Consider the following 21,049-nt stretch of genomic DNA (forward strand, 5'->3'; position numbering starts at 1 on the left):
TCTATTCTATTGCATCCTTAATAATGGCCTTGTCGTTGTTTTGTTCTCTCCAGTTTTTTTTCCTAATTACTTTCTATCACCTCCTCTATTTTCTGTCCTAGTCTTAAGAAGTGAAAATACTAATGAAAAAAAAAAGAATTACAAGTGACCATCTTAATCATATCTTGAAAACACCCTATGGAGAGTTTTAAGAGAAGGTTATAGCTTTGTCATTGAATTAACAATAATAATGTGTATGTGATCTAAGTGTTTTTTAATCCACTGTTAGCCCATTACACCTTTAGACACTATGATCAGAAAAATGCATTCATGACAGCCTGCAGCATTATAATGACGCTCAGAGTGAACACTGTTTGATATTATTAGTATCAATTACATGACATAAAAATTAGAGATGGCACGATACCACTTTTTTATGTCCGATACCGATATCATAAATTTGGATATCTGCCGATACCGATATGAATCCGATATAGTGTTTTTTAATCAATAAAACTGTTTTTTTAATATCTTGCTGCATTTTGTATAAGTTCATACTCAAGTTTAAATAAACAACAACACTAAAGCTATTCTGTTATACCTGTATGTAAAAAATACACTGCGCCCAAAATATTTCATAGTTCAGCAACACTGATCAATCTAATAAACTTAAACCTGCTCCATTCTCCCTATTCTGGTATTTTAAAGAGTACTTAGAGAAATATTAAGCAACCTAACTAATAGGGTTGCAAACTCCCAGCAAAAAAAACAAAAATAGGGAGCCACCCCCCACCCTCCACCTCATGATGCTTAATCGATGTAATCAACTTTAATTTGATGCAGGGTAAAAAAAAATGCACAGAAATAAATTATTTTTCAAGAATAATTAAATAGATTCAACATCTTTCTTCAACAGAATTGCAGAATTTACAGATGCTACTTTCCCAAAGGAAAAAGTACTAGCTTACTAGGGTATATTAGACTTAACAGTTACTATATAGAGTAATGGACTTTCATACATTTTACATCAGATTAAAACTTTGGGTGTAAGATTCAGATAATTATTTATTAAAAGCTAGACATTTTAAATGAGAATAAGAAAGAAAGGTATGTCTTTGTGCCACCTTTGTGCCCCCTGGCTAAACTTTGCTAGATCCGCCCCTGCACAGTTACCAGCCGTCAGCTACGTAGAAAAAGATCCTGGTCTAGAAAGTAATATTAAATAAATTCTAACAACAGCTTATCAAGCTTAAACATGCTGCTGTTGTTCAGCAGCTGGTTTCCTCTTTCTGGTGCAAAGTGGGCCAAAAACAAAGAAGAGAGACGGACTCGCAACAGAAAAGCTGATCAGCTGATCATTAAGCAGTTTCCCGATGGAAATAGCAGCAGGAGAGGGAGGGAGAGAGAGGCAGTCGCTCCATATATCGGTTGTTAAACTAAACAAACATTCAGAGATGAACTTACACACTTGGTTTACTTCTCTCTGGGATAACTTCCTCAGATGAAATGCTGGTTTGGTAGGCTCCACGCAGCCGCTCTATCACGTGACGCATACTGCTGCGATGTGCTAAGGTTATGAGCTGAGTTAAGCCATGTCGCAAGTTTTGTGAGGTGCTTTTTTGATATTTAATGGATTGGATTACATTTTTTATTTCTCGCTAGAGCTGGGCGATATGAGATTTTTTCATATCACGATATGTTTTTTTCATTTCAGGCGATAACGATATCTATCACGATATAAGCCAAATAACTATATTTGTAAGATTTAAATGTGCCGTTGCTCACAAGTAAAATGTGAAATAATCAGCAGCTTGTTTTTATTTAAATATTTATTTCCCATAATAAGTTCAACAGGGTAGATGTACTTAAGGAACATGAGACTTTTTCAGATAAATAAAGGCAAATATTGCAAACTACACAAAAGGCAGCCGCTAAAGCGTTTAAGTTTCAAAATAGAACAAATGAAACAGACTAAATTGTCAATTCCACTTAGAAACAAAATATTAATTCTAAAAATAAATCTTAGTTTGTTTTACAGAAGAACAGACAAAACTGACTAACTTTTGTCAATATCAAATAAACTGAGAACTAAAAGGAAATTCTCAATCTCTCCTTGTTGTATAGCTGAGCTTTTCAAACAGTTTTAACAGTTACTTTAGTCTGACAAAAGCCGAATGACGAATTAGCGCTTCCAGTCAGAGACTGAGGCTACGTCCACACGTACACGGGTATTTTTGAAAGCGGAGATTTTCCGTTTTTGTTTTAAAAAATAATCCCGTCCACACATAAAGGCAGAAATGAAGGAAAATGCTGCTATGAACATGCCAAAGCAGCAGGTGGCGCTAGATTCCTAACCGTGCAGAAATGTTGGCCAATCAGAAGTCTAGAAGCCTCGGTGGGAAAAAGTAAACAAAGCTGGGGCATAGAAGCAGAACCGAGTCGTATGTGTGGAGGGACAGTAACTGTGTGTATATATGTAAGCATTTAAACACTGCAGAGAGTAGAATTAACAGTAACAGTATTGTAGAAATTCATTTCACCGAAACAATAACGTGGCGCACAGTGTGACGCATGCACCAGTTTATTGTATTTCCAGACTTGCTTTCGGCACAATTTACAGTGCACGCTACTCTGTTTTTTGTCAGACTTGAAATAGCCGAAATACCTTCACACTACGGAACTTCTTTGGCTCTTCCGTTCGACAATCTCTCCGGCATTGGAACCGTCATCTGTTTTCTCTTCGGTCACGCTCGGTTGATTTTTCTAGTCGGCACACTCATTTCCTCCATTAGCGCTGGCTGCTTCCCAAACAAACACACGTGCGGCTTGGCACTTGTGCTGTACGTAACAAGTCACGCGACGTGACGCTGCGGCTGTGATTGGTTCGGCTCTGCGCTACTTAATTTGGATTGGCTGACCTTTTTTTTTTTTTTTTTTTAAAGAGGACAAGAGCGGCGAGGTCTATCGCGATAGCTTAATTTCTCTATCGAGTAAAAGTTATATCGCGATACATATCGTTATCGTTCTATCGCCCAGCTCTATTTCTCGCCGATATCCGATCCAGTAATTTAGGTCAGTATCGGACCGATACCGATACGTAATATCGGATCGGTCCATCTCTAATAAAAAATACATGCACAGGTCTTCATATTTGCAAAGATGTATAAAATATACAAACACATGCTTATGCTATCCTTGCTTTTGCAGATCAGACATCAAAGCTTCCTGTCTGTTTCTATGCAGTAATGTTTAGTAAAGTTTGTGTGTTTAATTTAATATGTTGTATTTTCACTGAAAAGACACACAATCAAGTGAAGAGTTTCCATGTTATTGAGATTCAGCTCATGAAGTCTGCACAAATGTAAAGGCTATATGGGTTGAAATGGGAGGAGATGGATAAATGTGTGATGGGGGACCTGAGAGGAAAAGAAAGAAGTAAAGCAGAGGAATCATTATAACACTGGAAATCCACAGAATACAACAAGGTCTTGTTGTATTCTGTGGAAACTGCATAACACAACCTGGAAACTGGAAATTTATTACAGAAGCACATAGAGCGAACACTGACGAAAATACTCAGTAGCTTTTTCGTTTAAGCTTTTTTGTCATGAAATAATGGTCTGTTTAGCAAATGATGTACATTCATGTAATGTACTTTAATGTAAAATGCATGGAGAAAGTTAACCTTTATTTTCAGACCAGATTATGTTTATTTTTTCTTTACAGATTCTGTCAGTATAATTGTTCACTTTATTTAATATTGTCATCACTTTACAAATTTGCTGACCAAATTTCAGCTTCATAGTCCTTTTGCTCCATCAGTCTCAATTCTCAGGCTCAGATGTTTCACATAAACAGTTATTAGTTCATTTTAGGAGAGTAGTGTGAGAATAGTTCTCCCCTGTCTGCTAGACTTGGAATATCTAGGTTAGGAAAGATAAACTGATTTTAATTAGCTAGTTTACTTTCAGTTCAAAATGTGCCTATTCAGGAGGGGTGGTGTGGAGCTTGCATCCTAAGTGATTAAGTGAAATCATTTGTGTCCATAAGAATGTAGTATTTCAAGACCGAGTTGCAATGATCCAGACTTAGTATTGAACGGCAATCCAGATATATTATGTAGATTTATATTACATGCATGAGTAAAACATTTTGTGCACATTCTGCTCCGTGTGTTGCTATATAAAACAAAATATCCAAAGCAAGCAAGGCATTAGTAACTACCCAAACACAAACTGATTTATTAGTCACTCAATTTAAAAGGTATGTTGCAATAAAATATCGTTGGACTGTGTAGGAAGTATGTATGGAGTTTAGCTGACTTTAATATGAGCTATCAGTGAGCTTTTGAACGCTTCACACAACCACACAGACTCATCTCAGAACTCAATCTACAAGCTGTTTAGGAGGGAGCGTCTTTAAGGAGGTCTTCAACTGAGATGTCAAATCATCATTTGGCTGTTTAACGGAAGAGAGGTTGTGTTTACTGGAGTCTGTGGGTTTGAGTTGTTGCTGTGGAGCAGAATCTGTTCCTTTACAGCCCTGGGTCCCAAACAACCGGCTGTCTTGCCTGACCTGTGTGAGAGCATAACAGAAAACAACTTTTAATAATAATGGATTGCATTTATATAGCACTTTTCGAGACCCTCAAAGCACTTTACAATTCCACTATTCATTCACTCTCACATTCACACACTGGTGGAGGCAAGCTACAGTAACCAAAATATTAAAACCAGATAATTACAGGCTCATTGCTAGACCTTTGGTGTTGATAAATACAACACAGAAATACCTAGTAAAGTAGACTGGATGAACCATTGTATTGGCATTGATAAACAAAGGGGAAGATTGGGAAAAGACATTCAAATCTTTAATTTAAGAAAAAATAATTTATTAGCAGAGGTGTGGACTCGAGTCACATGACTTGGACTCGAGTCAGACTCGAGTCATTAATTTTATGACTTTAGACTTGACTTGAAATAATGTTCTAAGACTTGTGACTTGACTTGGACTTTTACACCAATGACTTGGGACTTGAATTGGACTTGAACCGGTTTACTTGAAAAGACTTGATATTTTACCCCAAATATAAAATTTAACATGCATATTATATAGAGATTGAAAATGTGACGTCATTCACGGGTAGAACCGCAAAGGATTCTGGGAACTCGTGGCAAGCGGTACTAGCGCACGCAGGCTTTCAATTGAAACCAGTCACACAGCGATAAAAAGAAACACAAAAATGTCAAGAAGCTGTTGTGTTATTAACTGCAATAGCTGGTCGCATGACAGCCACGGGAAGCCGACGGGTAAAGAGATCGGTTGTTATCGGATTACGTCGTTGAAGAGAAATTGTTCGAGCCATGTTTCCGAAGTAACAAAGATGCGACTGGATTGCAGCCATTCAAAGACCAATTATAACGTCCCAGAACACTCCAGCTCACAGGTTAGTCTGCTCCAAGCATTTACACAAAGGTCAGTCTGCTGTTGTAGTTAATGCGTCATTTTTCTTAACATAATTGGTGATATAGGTTACAAGCAAGTCTGGCGCTGAACAGAAATTGTCGCGCTATGCTCCTTTGTTTATTGTGCATAAATAGTGAATTGTCCTGACAGAATATTGTGTTTCGCTTCTGTTATTATGGTACATTGACAAAAACATGTACTTTTATTCACAGGGTAAAACAGTTGTTTTGTATCACTAATTGTCCAGTGCGATTACAGCATACAGTATTATTGTCACTGCTACATTTCTGTGATGCTACCAGAAATTATTTCCACTGCTAATTAACTACCGTTGAGCTCAAAGGTCCTATTAATAAACGGTTAACGAATGTGTATTTATGACGACGATTTGTGAGACTGGTAAACTTATGATACGTACGATGGTCTTTACTTTCTACACGGTGCATTTCAAGGTCCTGCACCCATCCGTCGGTAAACTGTACCTGGGCTTGTTGCAGTGACCGGAAGTTACTAAACTTCATGAGTGTATGCACTCACTCCAAGAAGCGTATAATTATAAATATGCATATAAATATGCTACGATGAGATAGCTGACTTCATCTAACTAGCAAATGTTTTCCAGGCTACGTTGGTGATGCAGTTTTTTTTAAATTATATTTTTTTTAAAATATCATTTATTTATGTATGATATTTTTGTCATGCGATTTTAAAGCCGGTCCTACAAGCGCATCCAAGAATAACATGCAGCTTATCTCAGAACTGTCGGTGAAAATTATTCTTGGAGCTAGGTTTAATTGAGCTGCATTTTAAAGAGGTGCAATTTCACAATTTGTGTATATTTTCTAAGTTCACTATTTTGTCATGTGTTGAGAAAAACACAGATTTAAAAATTACATAGTCTAATATTTACATTTAGCATATAACTGCAACATGCTTTTTTTCGGGGGGTTTTTAAAGACTCGAAAGGACTTGAAATTCAAAATTTCAGACTTGTGACTTTACTTGGACTTTTACACCAGTGACTTGAGACTCGACTCTGACTTGCCTGACATTACTTGAGACTTGCCTTGAGACTTGAGGGTAAAGACTTGAGACTTACTTGAGACTTGCAAAACAATGACTTGGTCCCACCTCTGTTTATTAGTATACCAGCATATAGATATTTTTAATTGGATAGTGACATATCATGGTGAAATCAATGACAAGACAGTAATGAAGTAATACAAATTGATGTTTCAAATTGCTTTCAGGCTAATACCTTCAAAATTACAGTGTGACTCAAAATTATTTACCCCGATGTTTGAAACAATCCGTCTTGTTTGAAGGTTACATTGTATAAATTGGAGGTTTAGTTATAGAACTTTTTACTTGGAAACACTAGTTGATAGTTTCTGTAAAATAACTTTTTTTTAATATGCTAAATGTTAATAACGTAGTATTACATAATTAAATAATTGCTCAATTAATTACATGGTATTTACTGGCATTAATTCTTTATTATCAAATCACACTACCACTCTTACATTATTATTGATGTTGTTTTGCAGCGCTTGTATTTACACTCCTGAGAGCATCTTCCAGTTATAGATTTAGAGAATAATATACCTACCTCTTCTAGGAAGCGTGTTCAGCAAACTTTAAAAATTAATTGATTAACTTTGGCAGCTCTGTGTTTTGTGTTAGATCACTCAACTTTGACTATGATCCCAGGTTAAGCACATATGTGAGTAAAGACAGAAAGTCATTGTTAGTGGTGTGCCACGACTCACCATGGCATCTGGTAAATAATAAGCAAAGCTTCCAAAACCTGTCAAAGTGGATAAATATATTAATGTTAAAAAATGGCAGGAAACAAAAGAATATTTTTAATCTGTCATCTTCAAAGACAGTGTCAAAATGTGATATAAAATATTTTCAACTTGAATTTTCATTTATTGAAGCCTAGTGAATTTTTAAATGTAATTATTCAGCTGTAACGTGACAGTGGCAAAATGACAAGACACAGTTTACCGGTGGGCATTTGGTATTAGTTGGACAGACAGCATTAGACCATCCACTTTTAAGTAATTTTTTCATTAAATAAAAAATGCAACAGTTCATGGCAGAATCCTTTTTTCAGCAGATGCATAATATATTGTGTAATATTTAATGACCTCTTTTTTTTCTTATAGAGAGAATACATTATTTCTGCCATTAGTAGATAAAAATAAAAAATAAAAATTAGATTCACAGAAAATAAAATAAAATATTTTATTCTAAAAATAAATAATAGATCTGCAATCAAATCTCCACCTCTTTGCTTTTAGGTATATTGACAAATGAATGATCGTAAAAGTGCTCATGTTAAATACAAAAAAACTAGCAAACTAACAACTAACTACAATTCCAGTGTTTGTAAAACTGTAAACTTCCACAAATTGCCTTGCTATGCATTTTGATAGCAACTTTGTTAATGAGAAAATTAATTAGAGGGTCAGTCAGCTGGTTCAGCAGTAGCAGCAGGAGGAGTTAGAGAAAAGCTCAGGTTGTAGTAGAAGACCTGCCAGCAAGCACAGTCCATTATCTCAGTGAGTGACTCAGTTTTTGGAAACAGGTAATGCAGTTTCCCTCAACTCAGTTAACAGTCTCAGAGCTGTTAGCCAAACATGCTTACTGGAATAAGTCCCGGTTGTTTTCTTCCCTCTATAGTGATTCATACTGATTAATTTTTGAAACATGTGCTGCTAATCTTTGTTGTTCTTCTTACACAAACATACCTAATTCACACTTTCTTTCACACTTTTACAAAGACTGTGTTTTCTGCCACATGTTGCTTAAAAGACAGGTGAAGATTTAGTCAAGAGGACTACTTTTCTTTTTCTCATTACATGTGCATTTACACATGCCTCCAACACACACATAATTATGTTCAGTGAGCTGTAATCCATTAACTGACAAGAGCAGATTGATTTCTTAAAAGGTCTATTCAGTTACACACTGTTCCCAATCAGAGCAAATTGACAAATGTGGATAGCAAAGAGCAATTACCAATGATGGTTTAAACTTGTGTGTTACACAGTAGACCGGGAAATGTTAAATCCAACTGCAACCAAAAACTGCAATTTCATGAGTTGACTCCAAGAGTCTGATACTCCATAGAGGTCCATGTTTAAATGTGGTCATTATTTTGTATCTAGTTTTCTTGTAAGCCAATGTTTTATTTACATGTAATGTCATTGTGAATTGCAAGCATACATTGCAAAACCATAAGCTAGCAAGTGCTGGCATTAATGTATACAACCCCTCAGCTTTCTTTCATTATCCAGCTATGTTCACACAGTCTCCAAAGGAGAATAAGATCGTAACCAAAATTGCATACTGGAGGTTTCAGTTTGGATTCTTTTCTTTTGTTAATGGCCTGCAACAGAAAATAATAAATAAAATTAAAATAAAATAATTTTTAAAAGAAACAAGTGAAAGCCATTAGTTGTTAGAATGACTGACTGTATGTCTGATTCAGTCCTCCGGGAACAAAGGAAAGTACATACAAAATGAAAATGGAGAGGATTTTAAAATTAAATGAGGTTTGTTAATGCAGGTTTAGCATTTGAGCTATTTTTGTTGTACTTACTTCCATGGATATATTTTTGTAAAAGTGTTGTGATTTAATGAACTTGGTTGATATATTCTTTGTATCTTTTAAATATTTCATTTACCAGAAAACTTTATTAAAAGTATTAAAGACTTGAAAAAAATCACTCAGTATAAACACTAAACTCCTATAAATATATGAAAATGCTTTTGTTTGTAATTGCAATTTCCTCTAATTTAAGAAATTGTGGGGGGAAACATATATCAGCAGCCCAGTTTTCTAATTTTAATTAAACCTTAAAAACAGTCAAAATAAAGTTGCTAATTGTGCTGTAGGTCAAAATAGAAAAGTCTCTGTTATTTATAAATATAATAAAGAATTTACCAAATATAATTCTGGTCAGTTTTTCTGCGCCTTCTGCCTTTGCTTTCCATAGTTTTCCTATTTACTAAATAAGCAAAAAGTATTGAAACAGTATACTTTTGTATTTGAATTTACATTACTGGTAAAAAGATTCAGAACCACCAGGTTTTTCCAGTTTTTTATTGAAAATTATGTTTGATGTCTTATTGCACTGTGAAATGAAAGCACAGTGTATATATACAGGTATATGTATTAGAGATGGCACGATACCACTTTTTTATGTCCGATACCGATATCATAAATTTGGATATCTGCCGATACCGATATGAATCCGATATAGTGTTTTTTAATCAACAAAACTGTTTTTTAAATATCTTGCTGCATTTTGTATAAGTTCATACTCAAGTTTAAAACAACAACTACACTAAAGCTATTCTGTTATACCTGTATACAAAAAAAATGTTTCATAGTTCAGCAATACTGATCAATCTAATAAACTTAAACCTACACCATCCTCCCTATTCTGGTATTTTAAAGAGTACTTAGCATAAATATTAAGCAACCTAACTAATAGGGTTCCAACTCCCAGCAACAACAAAAATAAATAAATAAAAAATAGGGAACCACCCCTCACGCTCCACCTCATGATGCTTAATCGACGTAATCAACCTTAATTTGATGCAGTGTGAAAAAAATGCACAGAAATCAATTATTTTTCAAGAAATATTAAATAGATTCAACATCTTTCTTCAACAGAATTGCAGACTGCACAGATGGTACCTTCCCAAAGGAAAAAGTACTATAGCTTACTAGGGTATATATATTAGACTTAATAGTTACTATATACAGTAATGGACTTCTATTCATTTTGCATCAAATTAAAACTTTGGGTGTCAGATAATTATTTATTAAAAGCTTGACATTTTAAATGAGAATAAGAAAGAAAAGTATGTCTTTGTGCCCCCCTTTTCCCTGTTAATGCCCTATCGGCCCCCCTGGCTAAACTTTGCTAGATCCGCCCCTGCACAGTTACCAGCGTCAGCTACGTAGAAAAAGATCCTCGAGTAGAAAGTAATAATAAATAAATTCTAACAACAGCTTATCAAGCTTAAACGTGCTTCTGTTGTTCAGCCGCTGGTTTCCTCTTTCTGGTGCAAAGTGGGCCAAAAGCAAACTAGAGACACGGACTCACAACAGAAAAGCTGATCAGCTGATCGTTAAGCAGTTTCATGATTGAAGTAGCAGCAAGAAGAGGCAGTCGCTCCATATATCGTTTGTTAAGCTTAACGCAGGAATGCTTTACAAACATTCAGAGATGGACTTACACACTTGCTTTACTTCTCTCGGGGATAACTTTGTCGGAGATGAAATGCCGGGTTGCTAGCGAAGCTCCAAATGCTATCCAGAGCACCGACAGGTCCCGCATGCCACAGCCGCTCTATCACGTGATGCATACTGCTCCAACGTGCTAACGTTCTGAGGTGAGTTACGGCGTATTGCAAGTTTTGTGAGGTGCTTTCGTGATATTTAATGGATCGGATTACATTTTTTATTTTTCTCCGATATCCGATCCAGTAATTTAGGTCAGTATCGGACCGATACCGATACGTAATATCTGATCGGTCCATCTCTAATATGTATATGTATATGTATATACACTCAACAAAAATATAAACGCAACACCTTTGTTACTGCTCCCATTCCCCATGGGATGGACGTAGAGACCTAAAATTCATTCCAGATACACAATATAACCATCCCTCCCAAACAGTGGTCACAAATCAGTCCAAATGTGTGGTAGTGGGCACATCTGCTATATTGAGATAATCCATCCCACCTCACAGGTGTGCCACATCAGGATGCTGATCTGACATCATGAGTAGTGCACAGGTGTACCTCAGACTGCCCACAACAAAAGGCCACCCTGGAATGTGCAGTTTTGTCTCACAGCAAAATGCCACAGATGCCACAAGCAATGAGGGAGCGTGCAATTGGCATGCTGACAGCAGGAATGTCAACCAGATCTGTCGCCCGTGCATTGAATGTTCATTCCTCAACCATAAGCCGTCTCCACAGGCGTTTCAGAGAATATGGCAGCACATCCAACCGGCCTCACAACCGCAGACCTCGTGTAACCACACCAGCCCAGGACCTCCACATCCAGCAGGTTCACCTCCAAGATCGTCTGAGACCAGCCACCCAGACAGCTGCTGGAACAATTGGTTTGCACAACCAAACAATTTCTGCACAAACTGTCAGAAACCGTCTCAGGGACGCTCAACTGCATGCCCGTCGTCCTCATCGGGGTCTTGACCTGACTCCAGCTCGTCGCCGTAACAGACTTGTGTGGGCAAATGCTCACATTCGATGGCGTCTGGCACGTTGGAGAGGTGTGCGCTTCACAGATGAATCATGGTTCACATTGTTCAGGGCAGATGGCAGCTGAGAATGTCCCAGTTCTTGCATGGCCAGCATACTCACTGGACATGTCACCCATTGAGCATGTTCGGGATGTGCTTGACCGGCGTATACGACAGCGTGTACCAGTTCCCACGAATATCCAACAACCTCGCACAGCCATTGAAGTGGAGTGGACCAACATTCCACAGGCCACAATTGACAATCTGATAGACTCTATGCGACGATGTGTTGCACTGCATGAGGCAAATGGTGGTCACACCAGATACTGACCGGTTCTGGGACCCCAGACCCCCAATAGCGCAAAAAACTGCACATTCCAGGGTGGCCTTTTGTTGTGGGCAGTCTGAGGTACACCTGTGCACTACTCATGATGTCAGATCAGCATCCTGATGTGGCACACCTGTGAGGTGGGATGGATTATCTCAATATAGCAGATGTGCCCACTACCACACATTTGGACTGATTTGTGACCACTGTTTGGGAGGGATGGTTATATTGTGTATCTGGAATGAATTTTAGGTCTCTACGTCCATCCCATGGGGAATGGGAGCAGTAACAAAAGTGTTGCGTTTATATTTTTGTTGAGTGTATATGTGTGTGTGTGTGTGTGTGTGTGTGTGTGTGTGTGTGTGTGTGTGTGTGTGTTTGGGTTTTTTTTCTATTTGAGAAATCAAAAACAGCATATAATTTTCAATATGATAATTTGCATTCAGTCAGATTTAATCTTGTATAAATGATTCAGCACACCAAAAGATATACAAGACAAATATAAGATATACAAAAGTGTAGAATGAGGTATACAAAAATATGATAGTTACTAAACACATCAGAATTGACCAAATAGTTATGATCTCTTGAGAAAATATAGCAGTTTACTATTCTATAATGAGTTTTACTAAACAGAGCACATGTACCCATTTAAATCTTCCTCTTTGTCTGGTAACAGTTGCTTGCCTTCATTCTTCAGTGCCAGATGTCTCTTTGGGTGGGACTGACAAGTAAGTACTGCTTGCTGTAAAAGTAACACTTTAAAGGTACTGTGCGATACTGAAAGTATGTACTACACATTACTTGTTACTTTAAAAAGTAATAAATTACTTGTGGCATCTTCAAATTAACTCCTTCATATGACAACCTTAAACAACCTATAAAGGTGTTAAGAGGTATGACCCAGTACTTCTTTTTTTCCATAAAAGGTAAAAACTTGTTCCTTTTTGTGGGTAATGCATTTGGTTGTTGTCATTTGTTCAAACTAAGCTTACTCTTATTTTAGTATTCTGGCAGCATTTCTTTCTTTTGGTCTGCTCTATTATCGTACGCTTCCCACCTTGTCTAAATCTAAAAGAGAAAAGTTGTTTTTCTGCTATCATATTCAGGAAAACAACACAGGGACTTAAAATATATGCCAGCTCTAATAAGCCTAAAACTTCATTCAGTCAGGAAACAGAAACATTAAAGAAATGAATCATATGTTTTAAAAAAGTTCTTTTTTCTTTTTTATGGTCAACAAGCTGTGGCAGTTTAGGAAGTACCTTTTCTATGAACACAGGCATATAATGAAAATCTAGGTTTAATAAAAATTGATTAGAATGGGGGGGAGCATTGGCTGCCACAGGTGCCTGGTGAAAAGAATATACTGGTAAGCACATAAACAGAATCTCTCTCTCCCTCATCCCTGTTTAATCAGACACAAGGTAATATCTTTTGGTTCAGATCACAGTGGATAGTTGAGCCCTGAGGGAATTTGGAAGACACAGATTTTCATTAAGGGGTATCTATCGAGATAAATCCTACCTGTGATACTGGCAAGTATTCCATTTTCTTCCCTGTTTGCTTGTTCCAGGTTGTGCATCTTTTAACAAAGATCCTATGTGTAACTTTGGATTGAGGCTGTATTTTCCCACCAATATTCTCAGTGCAAACACGGGTGCTTTTTATTATTGTGATTACTGGAAGATGAGAACATAGTCATTCCATATTACTTACATTTTATTTAGGCTTGCAGCATAATTAAAATCACACACTGTCTGTGTTTTAAATCAACACCAAACTCAGTTTTTATTTCATTAAGACCTTTCATTTGGGTTAATGAGTTATTCTTTCCAGTATTACAACACACAGCTGTTTGTAGTTAATCTAACCATTCATCTATTTATAGTCAGTACATAAAGTCTACAGTTTTCCTTATGGCAGTGTATTACACTCTTGGATCAGATGTCACTAGGGTTTTTTAGGAAGTGTACCAGAAAGATAAAGACACCTGTTACAGTTGTTTAGTTGCTCAGAAACCCCCCCCAAAACAAGCAGTAATAAGAGTGTCCATAATAACTTTTGGATAATATGCTAACTGTGTCTGTCATTAGATATGTTTTTTTTTTTTTTAATTCTCTTTTGTATTTATATTTGGGCGTGTGGCATAATAATTATTATTAAATCAGCATCTTGAAAATTTACACCTCTTGTAAAAGAACAATAACTTCCTCTTACACACTGGCCTGGATTCAACTCTCAGATGATTAGAAACCAGTCCGTGTGTCATCGCAGGGAGTCCTCAACTTTTAAAAGCAATTATAAGAGCTGATTCGATTGAATGGCTATTACTGGTAGCTGTCTCAGCTCCATGTGCTAATAACAAATTACTCCTCTTCAAAAGTGATGAGCACAAGATGAGTATAGAACAGGATGATGCTCAAACACGTCATATAGCTTACTCTTCATGTTTCTTAAAGGTTGTACATGCTCCTCTAGTCAGCAGTTCACCCTCATGAAACTCCAAGTATTAATTAAAAGGGGAAATAGGTTTATGTAAGAGCTTGTGTGTGTGTGTGTGTGTGTGTGTGTGTGTGTGTGTGTGTGTGTGTGTGTGTGTGTGTGTGTGTGTGTGTGTGTGTGTGTGTGTGTGTCTGTCTGTGTGTATCAATAGACATGTCATGCTTCTAAATGATAAATCATCTTTTTTTCTTTTTGTCTTTGCCCTCCCTCTAATGAAACTACAAACCCATGCTGTGAAATAAATATAAACATGCACCCTTACAAACATGTCAACTCACAGAAATAGCACAGAGTATAAACTCCGGGCCTTCTCTGTCTGAGCGGATGCCAGCTCGTCCAAATTGGATCACAGTGTCTTCGAGGGGACTAGGTGTACAAGTATCAAAGAGATTGAAGGGCTGACAGCCAGCCAAATTAAAGCATTAAACCTTAGCATCCGTCTGGTTTCTGCACAGAGCGGGGCAGGAAAGGGGAGTGAGTGGGAGAGAGATTATAGAGGCGAGATTTAAGGGAGGGGACAGACAGGTGGTAGGGAGTGAGAAGAGAGAAAAACAGAACACAGCAGCATGAGATGAAGCGGAGGGAGAAGAAACAGAGAGGAAACCAGTGAGCAGGAGTGGGAGGCAAAAGGGAGAAGTGATCCGACAGCAGAGGGAGAGACAATGTCAATCCACAAAGGTCAGATAAAGGCAAAAGCTGTTACAGGAATGAAAGCACTGGGAATAAGAAATAATTGTCAGCCTAAATTATTATGTGTGACTCTGAACCCACAGGAAGTACATGTAGACACTCCATATTTACTATTTTGGAAACAACAAAGTAATTTGCTCTGATTTTTCCTGTGAAAAGTGCTTGAGGCAAGAATAAACAGATGAACAAGCCAAGCAAGTTTTGTGAAAAATATACTTTACATAGAGTAGGTTATTGTTTTTACATTTAATGCCACACAATTATATATATACATGAATAATAAATGTGTGTCTTGATGCATTCTCAACAACTCTGCAGTTACTGAGTCAGCAGAGTGTTGGCAATTTTGATGCAATATGCACCTTAACAACCCCCCCCCCCCCCCCACCCTTAACTTTACTTTAATTTTATACACATTTGGCAGTGGGACTGAAAACACCTGATTTAAAAAGTGAAGAGGTGATAATGCTAATACATTTGTCTATCTATTGTATGTTGTAGCTTTGAAGTTTAGATTAGAATTAGAAATGTATTTTTGTGCTCTAACACGTACCTTCAGAATGAAATAAATATAGTAATACTTCCTTCAAAGTACAACTTGTGAAGTTGGGGGTGGGTTTGGCTACAAAGAAGTGTTTTTATTTATTTATTTTCCCAATTCAACATGCACAGCAGTAAGTAGTCCACATATCGCACATATCCCTCATTTTAAGCCAATATAATGCTAGTACGTATCTATATTGGAAGTCCTGAAATTTCCACATGATATTGGTAGGGATCTGCCTATTAAATTATGTGTTCTCTAAGAACCAACCAATGGGCAAATCTGTTGTGAAAATTGATCTTGAATAATAGTCATTCACTCCTGAGTAACATCACCGTTTTCACAGGTTTGGAGTTCCAACAGACAGATACTTGTTCCTTAGATAACAGTATCTGGGTATGACAGCAGGAGATGCAAACCGCTTCAACACAATGACAGCAATAACAGCTTTTAGCGCTGTGCTGTCGAGTGGCACAAACAGCCGGGTGGAAACGGGACAACAGACAAACCACCACTGAGATTCAGACAGCTAGAAACACAAATGGATACTCATACACTGACACACAAACACACACATGCCAATTAGTGACAAACATTGTAATTGCATCTCATAAGGATAGCAAAGTCTCATTAAAAATGAAATGAAAAAGGCCTACATCCACCATACTGTGTACACACAGACAACAGCAAATGTCTTTTTTTTGGTGCTTCATTTCTTAAAAATTAATTTGAATTTGATGTGTTTACCAAAACACTGATTGCTTTAATGAGCGGCACATTGTTGAGTGGTTGTTTGTGTGACCCCCCTGATGAAAACTAATTGACTTTGAGTCTAAAACTTTGATTAGAAATGTTGTCTTAGTAGAACATTCCTCTGTCAGAAGAGAATTGAGAGCCATTTCAGTTACGCTATGAGTTTTACACCTATATTGTTTATGTACTTTATAAAAAAATCTTTCCTTGTTGCTTGTTGAAGTGAACAGCAACTGGGAAAATAGAGAAGGACATTGATTGCTTAATTACGAATATGCTATGAACGCAAAGCAATTAACAAAAGCAATCTTTCTCTCTCACACACATTCACACACAACTTCAGCATTGCTTAATAATGTAGCTATAAATAGTTTTATATAAATTATTTTCATTCTGCTTAACTGGTCAAAGAGGGCATTAGGGTCTCTTTTTGCATATTTAATTAAATTGAATTCAAAATAAAATAATAAGTTATAATAAAAACTAAAATGACATTTTAAAGATTGCATTGCAGATATAAACCCATGGTGTCAAAAATAGTAAATATGATATTCATATCCTGTTAATCAAGTTTATTTAATTTTATTCTATTCATATAGCACCAGTGGACAGCAACAGGTTTCTCAGGATGCTTTATATTATAAGGTAAAAACCCTAATATATCAGACTGCAATGACCCCAACCCTAAGATGATCCTCTTTGAGCAAGCGCTTAGTGACAGTGGGGAGAACGAACTCCCTTTAAACTAGAAGGGTCCTCTGGAAGCAGCAGCCTCAGTGATGGGCACCCATCTGCCATGTTGAGGGTGTGAGAGGAAATTCAATTTCAAAATCCTAGGTGATTTCAAACTTGGGTGTCCACATTGCCTGCTCACCTATCTGGTGAGGTGATGACAATACCCCACCAGCCCGAGAGGTAAACAGAAAACATCTCCTTCCTTCAAGAATCGCAAATAAGCCTAAAGTTGACAACAACAGGCTGTGGTAGCGCGATGGTAAAGTGGAAACAACCACATTATAATGGTAACACAAGTTTGGTGCTTTGCAAGGATCTGTACAGACAACATGCAAATACAAAGCTAGGCAACAACCCAGGCTGATTTTAAAGCTGAATGCATGTTGACCCCAGCTTAGCAGCCAGACCTTCAACTTCAACAGGCAACAACAGGCAGTGATGGGCAGGAAAGCGTCTAGCCTCCATTTCTCCCTGTTCATGTTTCTAAAGTAGAATCGTTGGGCTGGTTTTCATCTTTGCTTTGAGTAAACAGAAAGCAGAAGTTCCACCTTCGTGAAAGCATCTCCAAAAACAAAATACGAAAAGACAAAAAAAAAAGTAGAATTTGGATTAAATACATGACAAATACGGTCACTCCACACACTGTGGTGATGATGGCAGTTTTGATGATGATGTAGGTGTTACTGGTATGGTATATATTAAAAAATAAGCAAACAAACAGTTTACTCACATAAACTTTTATGTAATCCACTACACGCTCTATATGTTTTAGCTCCAGACACCCAAAGTAAATTTTAGTAGTTGTCTTATTATGTTCAAAGTTAAATAAGACTTTTCTGTCATATTCTTGCATTGACAGTCTACCTAATACTAGGGATGGGTATCATTTAGGTTTTATCCGATACCAGTACCAAACTGGTACTTTTGAAATGGTGCCGGTGCTTAATCAATGGAAAAAACACAAACTTTGTCCAAAAACCTCTCATGTTTAGCTGTTTTCCACTTTTTCTTTGGTCATTTTAACTTTTTTGGCCAGGGTGAAGGGAGTATCTGCCATCAAACAAGAAGACAGCCGCATGTAACTGCGACGGTGTTTGCTAGTTCACCTTACATGCATTAATGTAATAACGTGGTTAGCCTACTCAACGTAAATTACACACGAACAACATTAAGCTACTCACGCAGGGAAGAACGGCTGCTGCTGCCATCATCATCCGTCATCATTTCTGCTACACTGGCAGGGCTAGGGGCCAGGACTCTCCTCTTTGGGTTCTTGGGGGATGTTGCTAACTCCGGGTCAGATAACAGGCAACCCACGCGCAGTAGATGTGCGCGGTGTGAGGTCTCGCAGCAAGCTATCAAATACGGCGCATTTCTCGGCTTCTAACAAAATGCTATACGTCGCCAGGTGTTTCATCAGATTCGAGGTGTTACCTCCTTTGCACAGTATCAGCTTGACCCTAGAACACTATCGCTATAAATAGTAACACGATCACTAATGCCGGGTGATTTTTACCCGATATAATATAACCAATGAAAAGTAATCAAATATATCAAAATATGACAACACATGACAAATTAGATTGGTCTTCTTTTACTTTCAACTGTGCCATGTCTAACAAAATGAAAAATAAAACTCCTAAAACAAAATAATGACTCTGGAAAGCTGGTCTTTGGCCCACCCATTCCTGGGACATTTGAGACTTCCCTGGTGATGGCACAGGCTCCTCGACACGCAAACAGCTGCAGGAGAGAGAAATCATGTAAATGTATTTTCTCGGGTGTAAATCACCCAGCGATAGTGTTCTAGGGTTAAAGCACTTGTTGCAGGCTGCTGAGTTTGCATCTTTTGCTGTGAAGTACAGCCAGACTTTGACCGCTTCTCCTTGGGCATTTTTAATCTGTAGCTCTGCTCTAAAAGAACGTGCGTACCTGGGCCCGCCTACTATGCTTGCAAAGGTAAAATGATTGGCTGGAATCCAAAGTGTATGACATCTCAAGAAAAAAAAAAAAGCACCGAAATGTGCGCTGCTTTACAGTCTGGTTACTACCGTTTATGTCAGAACCTGTGCCATAATGGCACCAGACACCGGTACCCCCTACCTAATACTAGCACACAAGTGCACATGCATACATGTCCCTTACGCCACTCATTTAACTCTGACAATCAAGGTCAGCGTCTTTTTGAGAGTGAAATATTTGTGCCATGTTTTCTATATTGCATTATCTAGAGAGAGTGGGAAAAAATGGCTCAGATCAAGGCCTTGACAGACTAAACGTGGCAGTTTGTGCAAGATTTATTTCTTTTTTTTAAAGCAGTTATTGCAGTCATGATCACAATTTTACATTGCAATCGTTAAAGGATAAAGTAGAGGGCTGCTTTAAAAAAAATCTATATTTATCAAACACAACTACAGTGGAGGACCCCAAAAATCACAAAGCATGTCTGTTTGTTAATGTTTTCACGCTGTGTGATTGACTATAAACATTTCCTCATTCAATTATGGATCAACAGAGTGACAGCAGAAGGGGCTTTACTGAGTACTTTGAACAGATTCTGCTGTCGCTTTTCAACTTGAAATACATCAGTCCCTTGCTCCTGGCTTCTCTCTAGGCCTTCACAGGGGGCCTGCCATCTGTCATGTGGTGCACGCACGTCATACACACGGTGTCCACAGTATATGAGCAGCGATGCACACAAACACACCAATATAAAGAAATTCCTGGGAACAAGCATGCAGTGGCATAAGCGATCACACACAAAAACCAGCAAACTCATGCTCACGTGCACGCACTGTTTCCTCCCTCTGAACTCATTCATTCTTGTTACAGCAACATAAGAGTTATCAAGCATCCTGTCAGGGGAATGGGAGAGAGAAATACAGTGGGGGAGAATGACAAAGAAAGGATGGCATGGCTTTGGCTGCAGTGTAGCTCTTGTATATTTATCTCAATTAGATTTTCTGGGACACTGTGTATACATAGGGTTTATTCCACCAGTTATTGTGCGTTTCAGTTTGTATTAGTAGATATCAAGATATTTGTTGGACTAGATATGTTGTTCCGCTGTAGTTTAGAAAAACACTGCAGTGGAGTGAAGATTGGAAATGTTGGTGTCTTTTTTTGACTGGATGTCTGCAGTTTACCTTTCTTACCTCACAGTAGTCCATTTTTTTCTTCTCATGATTTCTATGCAGAAGCCCAAAAAACTGCTCTATTGCCTATTTTCCAGTGTAGAGTTTATTTACTTCAGTTCCATATGCTTTGTTTTAAGTGTTTGACAGTGTGTGCAACTGTATCCAAATACAATGGGAAACCATCATATGGAGCACAAACTCTTCTCTCTCTCTCTCGCTCCTCTGGATCTGTCAGTAATCCGGTGCCGCTGCACTTGAATCTCTATTTTTCTCCGAGCTGTATCTTTTGCTGTCTTTGTTCTCCAATTCCTCTTTCTCTGTCTCTTCACATCTCTATTTATGTGTTTCTCAGTCTTTGCCATAACCTCATATGTGCTAGGATCTATTAGCCTCTCTTCCCCCCCCCCCCCTCACTCTCTCACATATACACTTCTCTGTCAGTTTTCTTTCCTTCCCCTCCCCTCCCTTCCTCCATCGAGATCATCTGTAAAATAAAAGGTGAATATAGCCTTTAGCTAGGTACTAGCACTTCAAAGCCCTCTCATTTTCCCTCTCTCTTTTCATCATTGGAAGGTTGAGTACTGTTATAAACCCACATAACCTTTTCACCACATGGCC

At 37.8% G+C, this 21,049-nt stretch overlaps 1 protein-coding gene and 1 long non-coding RNA gene across 2 annotated transcripts in view; one reads left to right on the top strand and one right to left on the bottom strand.

The window, feature by feature from the left end:
* Nucleotides 1–21,049, top strand: part of grid2 (glutamate receptor, ionotropic, delta 2) — a 539,815-nt gene that overhangs the window by 267,342 nt on the left and 251,424 nt on the right. The window lies entirely within an intron of this gene.
* Nucleotides 814–21,049, bottom strand: part of LOC308403567 — an 82,361-nt gene continuing 62,125 nt past the window's right edge. Inside the window, exons 2-3 of the long non-coding RNA XR_013972935.1 lie at nucleotides 7,215–7,252; nucleotides 814–4,554 (exon numbers count right to left, since the gene is read on the bottom strand). This is a non-coding gene — a long non-coding RNA (uncharacterized lncRNA). The remainder of the gene's footprint in view (nucleotides 4,555–7,214; nucleotides 7,253–21,049) is intronic.

Source organism: Rhamphochromis sp. 'chilingali' (assembly GCF_963969265.1).
Source record: "Rhamphochromis sp. 'chilingali' genome assembly, chromosome: 10".
Taxonomy (NCBI): Eukaryota; Metazoa; Chordata; class Actinopteri; order Cichliformes; family Cichlidae; genus Rhamphochromis; species Rhamphochromis sp. 'chilingali'.